The sequence below is a fragment of the Myxocyprinus asiaticus genome, chromosome 15, assembly GCF_019703515.2.
Source record: "Myxocyprinus asiaticus isolate MX2 ecotype Aquarium Trade chromosome 15, UBuf_Myxa_2, whole genome shotgun sequence".
Taxonomy (NCBI): domain Eukaryota; kingdom Metazoa; phylum Chordata; class Actinopteri; order Cypriniformes; family Catostomidae; genus Myxocyprinus; species Myxocyprinus asiaticus.
The window spans coordinates 8,207,608-8,218,841 of NC_059358.1; positions in this window are offsets into that span (position 1 = coordinate 8,207,608).

Consider the following 11,234-nt stretch of genomic DNA (forward strand, 5'->3'; position numbering starts at 1 on the left):
CACTACAGTCTTCAAAGACAAAGGACAACTGACTCTAACAAGGACAGAAAGAGATGCGGAAGGCCAGATGTACAACTAAACAAGAGGATAAGTACATCAGAGCCTCTAGTTTGAGAAATAGACACCTCACATGTCCTCAGCTGACAGCTTCATTGAATTCTACCCGCTCAACACCAGTTTCATGTACAACAGTAAAGAGAAGACTCAGGGGTACAGGCCTTATGGGAAGAATTGCAAAGAAAAACAAAAAGAAAAGTTAGAGTGGACAAAGAAACAGACATTGGACAACAGATAACTGGAAAAGAGTGTTATGGATCTTAACCCCATTGAGCTTTTGTGGGATCAGCTAGACTGTAAGGTGCGTGAGAAGTGCCCGACAAGACAGACACATCTATGGCAAGTGCTACAGGAAGCGTGGTGTTAAATGTCACCTGAGTATCTGGACAAACTGACAGCTAGAATGCCAAGGATCTGCAAAGCTGTCATTGATGCACGTGGAGGATTTTTTGATGAGAAAAGTAGTTTAAAAAGTTCTGAATTTTTTTTAAAAATTGTAATGGTAATTTTTCACATTATTAATGTCCTGACTATACATTGTGATCATTTGAATGCCACTTTGGTGAATAAAAGTACCAATTTCACCAAGTGCAAAATCTGTACATTATTCCAAACTTTTGGCCACCAGTGTTTATCATATCACACAATTGTGAGAAATAAAGTCACAGATGTAAGATTAAAAGTCAGAATTATCTTTTTATTTATTTTTTATTCTGAGACGGGATCCGGCTTCCACATTTCACAAAGTCAAGTCATTTTTATTTTTAATTACACTTTTCACAGTACACATCGTTTCAAAGAAGCTTCACAGAAAAAATTTAAAATTATACTGTAATGTCGTAAATGCCTTAAAGCTTCATTGAAAAACTGTCAGGCACCCTGTCCAAGACACCTGTCAATCATCAGAGCTCACATCTTATTCCGGTCTCCTCTGCATTCACTAATCTTGTTGGCTCTGTGCTCTTTGAGAAAGATGATGCATTTTTAATAAACCATTTAAAGGGCATGAACAAACTAGACAGACAACATGTGGGTTTGAAGAGCCAGTGTGCAAATTACTGACAGAGCTATAATATTTCTATTCCATATTTGTACTACTCATAAATAAAGCATTTTAAGAGTCTGCTGGTCTTGGCTCGCATTTAGAAGGTTGCAAGTAAATGTACTATTTTTTTTTTTTTTTTTTTTTTTTTTTTACAACCCTAACATTTATTTATTCCTACACCTACCAACTTCCTTTCTATTTACATGGTAACCAATAACAATCCCACAGCACTGCACAGCACACTTTGACAGAATTTGACAGATAAAGCATGGTCCTGCACTGTTTTCCTCTGTTATCAGTTACCATACTGATGAAGGGCTATAGTGTGTATTTTGTCTGTATTCTGTGCCACTACTTTTGTGTATCCAACTCTGAATTTATAAAGTCCGGATGAAGATGGGAATAGAAAATAAACTAGGGCTCACTCAGTTTTTCTAATGCTAAACTGCACATTGAGGCGCTTTTGAATGTCTGAATGTCCTTGGTGGCTGGTTCCCATTTCTGTCAAGTGTTGCCTGAGTGGGGATCAGAAATGGGCACACTACAGATTGTGTATATGATTCTGAGAAATTGGGCAGAGTGCCAGATCCCACATGCTTTCAGGGGCAGGCAAGACTGATCCCTCAGATATAGATAGTGCATTCAATGAATGTTACTGCTTTCCCCAACTGAGAGTGTAATGGTGTAATAATACATAACCTTTTCACCACACTATGTGGTTATGTGTCACTGAAGCAGTACACCAGTACATGCATGAAAGGGGTAGTTCACCCTGAAATGAAAATTCTGTCATCAATTACTCATCCTGTTGTCATTCCAAAACCTGAATGGCTTTCTTTCCTCCAAGGAACATCGGGTACAATTCATTCTTAGTGAATTTTCCCTCTAAATTACTTTATGCCTGTTTTTCTCCCTCATTTTAAAGGAATAGTTCACCCAAAAATTAAAATTCTCTCATCGTTTACTCACCTTCATGCCATCCCAGATGTGTATGACTTTCTTCTGCTAAACACAAACAAAGATTTTTAGAAGAATATCTCAGCTCTGTTTGTCCATTCAATGCAAGTGAATGGTGGCCAGAAATTTGAAGCTCCAAAAAGCACATAAAGGCATCATAAAAGTAAACCAATACGACTCCAATGGTTGAATCAATATCTTCAAAAGTGACATGATAGGTGTGGGTGAGAAACAGCTCAATCTTTAAGTAATTTTTTTACAGTAAATTCTCCTCCCTGCCCAGTAGGTGCAATATGCAAGAAGAATGCGAATCACCAAAAACAAAAGAAGAAGAATGTGGAAGAAAATTGGACATTTATACAGTAAAAAAGGCTTAAATATTGATCTGTTTCTCACCCACAGCTTTCATGTCACTTCTGGTTTTACCCACTGGATTGGTATGGATTACTTTTAGGCTGCCTTTATGTGCTTTTTTAAGCTTCAAAATTCTGGCCACCATTCACTTCCATTGAATGTATCAACAGACCTTTGTTTGTGTTCAGCAGAAGAAAGAAAGTTTGGAGAATTTTCATTTTTGGGTGAACTATCCCTTTAATAATGGAGTTTTTATATATATTTTATTTATTTAGTGTTTGTAATAAAAAGCATATTTACCCTCCTTTGGGAATGGAGCTTATTTTTGCTGAGATTTCAAAGAACGTTATCCACAAATCTGTGTCATTTTCATAAAGATGCCTGTTTCATTTATGCTATCTGTGACCTTTGACTGCTGAGAGTAGAATAGACTGGCTCCTCCTCTGTTAAACTTCAGCAATGCAGCATCGTCTTGACATCTTCCTTGGGGGGAAGCGGGGGCGACACTATCAAGAGTGCTAGAGAAGACTGTATTTATATTTTCTGTTATTACATCAAGTTCTTCTAGACTTTTTGGCATACTGATTATGTGAGACAATTCTGGGAGATTATTAGTGAAGCTATCGTTAGTGGTAAATAGAATAATTCTACCTGAATGATAGCGTGGTATAGATTGAGTGACATTAGCTGATCGCAGCTAACAAGAGACGAGGTAATGATCTAAGATGTCATCGCTCTGTGGAAGAATTTCTATAGTATCAACATCAACTTAAATTAAATCTTGCGTATGATTATGGTGATGAGTTGGTCCTGTCACATTTTGACTGACTCCAAGAGAGTTGAGAATATCGATAAATGCTAATTCCAATGTGTCATTTTCATTCATTATACTATGTGAATGATGAAGTCACCAACAGTTAAAGCTCTATCTACATTAACTACAAGATCTGATAAAAAATGTGCAAATTCACCAAGGAAATCTGAGTATGACCCGGGAGATCTTTATACTGTAGCAAGGGCAAAAGATGACAGAGATGTTTCATTTATATCTGACGGTGTCACATTAAGAATTATTAGTTCAAAAGGCTTAAACTTATATCCTGTCCTCTGAGTAATACCAAATACTTCACTGTAAATTGTAGCAACACCTCCTCCTCGACCCTTCAGATGAGGCTCATGTTTATAACAATAACCTGGGGGAGTAGATTCATTTAAACTAATATATTCATCCGGTTTAAGCCAGGTTTCAGTCAAACAGAGCACATCAAACAATGATCTGTATTAATTTAATTTACAATTAGTGTTTTATGTTTAGTAGCCCTACCTTTATATGATGTTTATCTTCATTTTTTTTTTTTTTTTTTTTTTTTGATTTAGTGAGAGTTTTGTGTTTGGTAGTTTGGGGAACAGACACAGTCGCTATATGATATCTAGGTGATACAGTCTCTATGTGTTGTAGTTTATGTGGCCTGTGTGACATCTCAAGGCAGCTAGCAGATGTTAGAATTAACCAGTTTGTCTGCTTCCTGACCTGGGCCCTTCACTGGAGGGATAGAGTCCATCTCTCTTTAGCAGGTCAGGTCTATCCCAAAAACTCTTCCAACTGTCTATAAATCCTATGCTATTCTGCAGACACCACTCAGACATCCAGCCATTCAGTGACACTAATCTACTATAAACCTCGTCACCACAACGAGCAGGGAGGGGGCCAGAGCATATTACAGTGTCTGACATTGTTTTTGCAAGTTCACACACCTCTTTAAAATTATCTTTAGTGATCTCTGACCCCACTGAGTGGGGAGAATCAATTGGAAACCCTAACAGGAATGGGAGAGTGGTGTCGCTTTCCTGAACGAGTATGCCACCAAGACGTCACCCAAACACCCTGCTGCGAGGTCTCTACATCCGGAACCAAAGTGTGTGTGTTGCTCGGTGTACTACCCGCATCCGAAACAGTATCTACCGTCTTCTCTTTCTCATTGACCTTAACCAGCGTTCGGATGCGTGCCTCTAATTCATTAACCTTCACCGTCAGCCTGACTAATTTCTTACATTTATCACATGTGAATCTCTAACTGCTGACAGAAGAAGCTATAGTAAACATGTAGCATGCAATGCAGGAAGAAATAACATGAGCAGGTGCCATGACTTACCGCAATCGTTTGTTGTTGTTGTTATGGTTGTCCTTGAGCGGCGAGGGTTTGAGATCGATGTGGTTCGATATGGTTCCTAATCAGCAGATGTTTGGGATTGATGCAATAATCTGTGTAAAACACAGTGGAGAAAACGAATGCACGCAGTGAAGACGCAAGATGTAGACAAGCAGGGAAAAAAAGGAGAGAAAACTGGTGTGCACGGTAAAATACACGCAGTTGAAACAGTAGAAAGCGGAAAAACGCAAAGCGCATGGTAAAATGGCAAAGGATAAAACGATGAATGTATAAGAATAAGAATAAGCAATGCTAAGTAGGCTAGCAAGCTACAAACACTCGTGCAGTGTGCCGGCAGCAACCGGAACAGGAACAGTGTAGCCAACAGGAATGTGTAAATGAGTGTAAAAAGCAGCCTCTGCTCTTGTCAGTTTTACTCAATCCCCAACTGTTCATATTACTCAAAAACATTGTGTAACCAAGGGAACTTAAATTAAGTGAGTTGATTCAACTAAAAAAAGTGTCTTGTAATCTTTACTTAATCCAAGTGCATTGGGACAACGTGAATATGTTTAGTTTGGTTAACGTAAATTTTTACTTTTTTTTTTATTTTAAAAAATTATTTTTTTAGTTCCCAGCATGCTTTGCTTGGGACTCGACAGGGAGAGTAAATGTTAGAATTAAGTGTTGTGTGTCCTTGAGCAAGATGAATATTGTAAGGTTTTCCCTGGTGACCACTAGAGGTCGCCATGTATGTTTATTGTCCTTCCTTTGTCTTGTGTTTTATTATCAGTTTTGTAGTTCATGGTCTATATTCATTGGTCTCTGCGGTTATTAGTTCCAGTTTTCCTCGTTTTATCATTTGTCCCTTATATATTTATTCCTTGGTTTCCCTGTGTTCTTTGTCAGTTGTTATCCTTTCAGGCTGTAGTGTTTGTGTTTCGGTTTCTTTTGTTTCTTGTTTCCCACATGTCTTGATTCTGGTGTTTTGGATTTTGTTATTAAAACTGCTGCGTTTAGATCCTGTGCTCTTTATTCATCATCCATCATCCTGCACATCATTACAGAACAATACAGAACAAAAGTGATGGTGGTGTAGTGGGCTAAAGCACATAACTGGTAATCATCAGCCGGTTCGATCCCCACAGCCACCACCATTGTGTCCATGAGCAAGGCACTTAACTCCAGATTGCTCCGGGGTGATTGTCCCTGTAATCAGTGCACTGTAAGTCACTTTGGATAAAAGCATCTGCCAAATGCATAAATGTAAATGTAAACAATTGACCGCTGATCCCACGGCCTTCTTTACCGCTGAGTCCCCTAGTGCCTTGCTCTCCGAGTCCCCAGCTGCTCTGACCAATGAACCCTCTGAGTCCCCAGCTGCTCTGACCACTGAGCACACTGAGTTCCCATATGCCATAACCTCTGAGGCCTCGAAGTCCCCAGCTGCTTTGACCTCTGAGCTCTCTGAGTCCCCAGCTACCCTGAACTCTTTGAGTCCCCAGCTACCCTGACCTATGAACCCTCTGAGTCCCCAGCTACTTTGACCTCTGAGCTCTCTGAGTCCCCAGCTACCCTGAACTCTTTGAGTCTCCAGCTACCCTGACCTATGAACCCTCTGAGTCCCCAGCTGCTCTGACCACTGAGCACACTGAGTTCCTAGATGCCATAACATCTGAGGCCTCGAAGTCCCCATGTTGCCTTGACCTTTGAGCCCTCTGAGTCCCCAGCTGCTCTGACCTCTGAGCCCTCTGGGCCCCCAACATCTCTGTACTCTAAATCCTTTGAGTCCCATGTTGCCTTGACCTCTGAGCCCTCAGAGTCACAAGCTGCCCTGACCTCTGAGCCCTCTGAGTCCCCAGCTACCCTGAACTCTGAACTCTTTGAGTTCCCAGCTACCCTAAACTCTTTGAGTCCCATGTTGCCTTGACCTCCGAGCTTTCTGAGTCCCCAGTTGCTCTGACTGCCGAGCCCTTTGAGTCTCATGTTGCCTTGACCTCTGAGCCCCCTACAACTGTACTCTGTACTCTAAACCCTTTGAGTCCCATGTTGCCTTGACCTCTGAGCCCTCTGATTCCCTGGCTACTCTGAACTCTGAACCCTTTGAGTCCCATGTTGCATTGACCTCTGTGCCCTCTGAGTCCCCAGCTGCCCTCACTTCTAAGTCCTCTGAGTCCTCAGCTACCCTGAACTCTGAACTCTTTGAGTCCCATGTTGCCTTGACCTCTGAGCCCTCTGAGTCCCCAGCTGCTCTGACCTCTGAGCCCTTTGAGTCCCATGTTGCCTTGACCTTCAAGCCCTCTGAGTCCCCAGTAGCTCTGAACTCCGAGCCCTTTGAGTCTCATGTTGCCTTGACCTCCAAGCACTCTGAGTCCCCAGCTGCTCTGACCTCTGAGCCCTCTGAGCCCCCAACTACTCTGAACTCTGAACCCTTTGAGTACCATGTTGCCTTGACCTCTGAGCCCTCTGAGTCCCCAGCTGTTCTAATTTCTGAGCTCTCTGAGTCCCCTGTTGCCTGGACCCTGCCAGCTTCTAACGGCAATCTGTCGGGATCCCAGTGGTCATCTGCTGCTCCGCATGGTCTGCTCTGGTCTCCTGGCCATCTGCCTGGTCTGCTGTGGTCTCCTGGCCATCCGTCCGGTCTGCCTGGGTCTCCTGACTGTCCGCCTGGTCTGCCCTGGTCTCCAGCCCTCCTCTGGCTCCACCCTGGTCTCCGGGCTCTCCACTGGCTCTGCCCTGGTCTTCTTGTCCGCCCTGGTCTCCTGGCTGTCCGCCTGGTCTACCCTGGTCTCCGGGCCCTCCGTTGGCTCCACCCTGATCTGCTGGTCTGCCCTGATCTCCGGGCCCTCTGTTTGCTCTGCCCTGGTCTCCACGTCTGTCTCCGGGCACTCCGCCCGCTCCGCCTTGGCTGTCTGGTCCATCTTGCCCTCCAGCAGTCTCTCCTGATTCACCCATGGCCTTCAGCTCCTCTTATTCCCCTTCTGTGCTCTTCTGGACTACTAGCCCCCACATAGTCTTCTGCTCCATTTATGAAGCTATGCAAGGTTTTCCCTGGCGACCACTAGAGGTAGCCATGTATGTTTATTGTCCATCCCTTGTCTTGTGTTTTATTATGGGTTTTGTAGTTCTTTTCATGGTCTATGTTCATTGGACTCTGTGGTTATTAGTTCCAGGTGTTCCTCGTTTTATCATTTGCCCCTTGTATATTTATTCCTTGGTTTTCCAGTGTTCTTTGTCAGTTGTTATCCTTTCAGGCTGTAGTGTCTGTGTTTCGGTTTCTTTTGTTTCTTGTTTCCCACAGTTCTTGTTTCCGGTGTTTTGGATTTTGTTATTAAAACTGCTGCTTTTAGATCCTGTGCCCTTTATTCATCATTCACCATTCTGCACATAATTACAAATATAAAGGGGAAGACTTGTTAAGGAAGACTTGTTATGGTGAGATTTAGGCTACGTCTACATTAATCCGGATACATTTGAAAATGGCGTTTTCGTTTTCGAAATGCTCTCCGTCCACACTTCCGTTTTTAGGCGTTTTTCAAAAGTCATCATTTTTTGGATATATCCATTTTCCTAGTCCACACTATAATGTGAAGATGCCATATTCAAATTTATCCACCTGGGAGAGTGTTTTCAAAAAGCTCAGTTTTCACTGACAAAAACGCTGTCTCAGTGTAGACGGAAGGCCAAAACATAGAGAAAAAGATGCGTTTCAAACGAAAATGTATTAGTGTGGATGTGGTCTCTGTTATGTTGTAGTTTTGGGGGTTACCATTATGGTGAAGTGATGAGCTTGAGCCTAAATTTAGGACCAAAACATTCATAATGCTTTGTCCATGGAGCAATTGCTGTGCTACAGTAACTATAGCATAGTAACCAAGTTGCTCTCAGTAGTGCTTCCCACCAACATGCAAACATTTCCTTTCACTAGCAGATCACTAAAAGAGTTCCACCAGTTATTTTAACATGTTAAATTTTGTTGTGTTTACTTGATTCAGTTAGGTTCCCTCTTCTTGAAATATGAAATTGAAATAAAATAGTAATTTTAATTTCACAAAACTAATTTCAAACATGTGGTACCACTCTCCATGATGGAGTTCAGCCAAAGAGGTTTTTTTTTTTTTTTCGTTTTTTTTTTAGTCCACTTAAAAATAATTTTTCACAAAAGTAGGTATAGTATCGATATTCTGTGAGATTAGGTTGCTCAAAAATGGTAATGGTTCTTGCATGTACAGTAGAAACCGTACCCAAAGTGCAATTTTTAATTAACGCAGGTTAAATGCAAGCTTTATTGAAGGGCAAGATTATCAGTAATCCTGATAAAAATTTCTAACATGTTCCTTGTACAAAGCAATTGTATGGATTTAGAAGGCTTGGAAATATAGCCTATGGTCAGATGACTACTTTTATGATCCTTTTCTGTTTTGTTTTTGTTTTGTGTTTTTGGTGTTTTTTGTCCTTTTGAGCTTGATAGTTATGGTCAATGTTGTAATGTGGGAATTTCTTCAGTGTCATTTAAAACTTAAAACTTTTGCACAATGATGCAACCACGCTGATAGGTATAAATATAAGGTTCAAGACCACTGTCATATTGGTCATCAGGACAAACAAAAAGCACTTTTAATGTGGAACATGCAGTAAAATCAAATGGTTGTATAACAAAGTGACATACACAAGTGTGAGTATTTTCCACGGTTTTCTAACTTTTTACTTCATTCTCCCCTGAAAAGGTTACAATTTTGCACTGCACACATCCTGCTGCAAACTTCTTATTCATTTATTGGCCTGAAGAAAGACATACCGAAAAGGAAGATATTGAATTCTCAGTACAGCATAATATGAAGCCAGAGCTCTGCATTTCAACACATGTTCTCCAGTTGCTGTAATTGAGATAACATAAGTGCTCATGAAAACCCATTTCCCATTTGCGCTGTCTGTTCATCAGATATGCCGGGTTCACAGGAAACCTTATAGTGTGTGGGTGTCTTATCGATGATGGACATCGCTGGCCTTTGCTGGGCGCTCAAAGCAAACGGCAGATGTCCATATCTCCCCACCTGATTTCCTGGCAATATTACTTCTACCTTCAACGTGTCCATGCACAGACTTGGCTGCTCAAAATGGGCTCAGCCATCTCAAAGTTTCTGTGCGGTTTCTCTAAATGTAATAAAAAAACTTCAAAGCCCTCCATCATTTCCAATTTAAATCAGTTATTAGATTTTGTTTGATTCGTTTACTGCTTAAATTTCACACATAAAACAAAGTTTTCCAAAGGTGCAGGATTTATTTGTGAAAAATCTTCTTGAGCTATTGTTGTTGAATGTGATGTTTTCCAGCTTAATCTGGTTAAAATGGTTATTGTATAGTCCTTTTATAGTTTTGCATTGATCATAGTGATTTTTATTTAAAAACTGATAGGGTAATTACTTTTTGAAATTCTACTGGTTTTCCACCAACAAAAAGCAACACAGAGTGAATTCACAAAGAATAAATTGTAGTGACTGATAGCATTGTTTACTTGCATGCACTGTTTGCATCATTTTAGCTGAGTAAATATACTCTGCACAGATTATTGCTGTTGTTGTGAAGGATACAGCCGACTACTATAATTTGGCATACTTTACTAGAACTGTACGAAATTGCTATACCACTGTATGTAAACAAGATATTAGTGTGATACAACTGCTTACACGGTTTACCGGCATTCTGTCGTCATGGCAACTATGTTGCGATATTGAATAAAACTCCACACTGATAAGGTTAGTAAGCGATTTTATCACACTAAAATCATGTTAAAAATGTATATTGGTTACGTCATGTGGCTACGCTTTTGAAATAGTGTGTTTTTTTTAATGTTTATGGATTATAGCCCCTTTCACTTCGAAAGTGATTTTTGCTTCTCTTTTTTTTTAAATATACAAGGTTTTTTTGTGGTAATCAAATTGCTGTTGATTGAGCTTAACTTGTATTGAACTTCGATCATTCCTTTAAATATGAATGGCCACAGGGTGGTTATTGAATAAGACGCAGGTTTTATAATGAAATCCTATGAATGTAAGTGGCACTACTGTTTAGTGATTTTTATATTTCAAAGTCTCACAAAATACAAATATTAAACAAAATGATCAGTTTCCTCTTTATTTTGATGAGAGATGTACATTTAGGTGTGAATATCTCATCAAAATTCACCTCACAGGGAGTAAAGTGTGGTATCTGCATTTTGCACCAGAGAACACAGTTAACAGTCTGAAAAATGCAACATTCTCCCATGTGTTTATGACTATTAGCCAACACTAGGGAAGGCGCATTCTCTCTTAGTAAGCCATTATCACATTCATTACCATTCTGACATTTGTGAATATGTTGCCCTTTCATATGCAAATAATGCCTTTTATGTGCTTCTTTCCTAATATGTGGATAGTAATATGTGACAGACATGTAAAAGAGGGGCACTGTAATATGTTAAATGATTTGTGCTGAAGGTCATCAGTTCCCATAGTTGCCATCTGAACCCTGCTGTTCTGCTGTTAGTCTTTCAGACAGATAATGATGCCTCCGACTTATCAGTGCATGTAGATGAAAGGGGGTAACTAGAGCTGTGTTCTAAAACCTAGTGAGCTCCCAACCTAGGCAGTATTTTAAGGCATCATATTGGCATGCTTCCGACTTGAAGC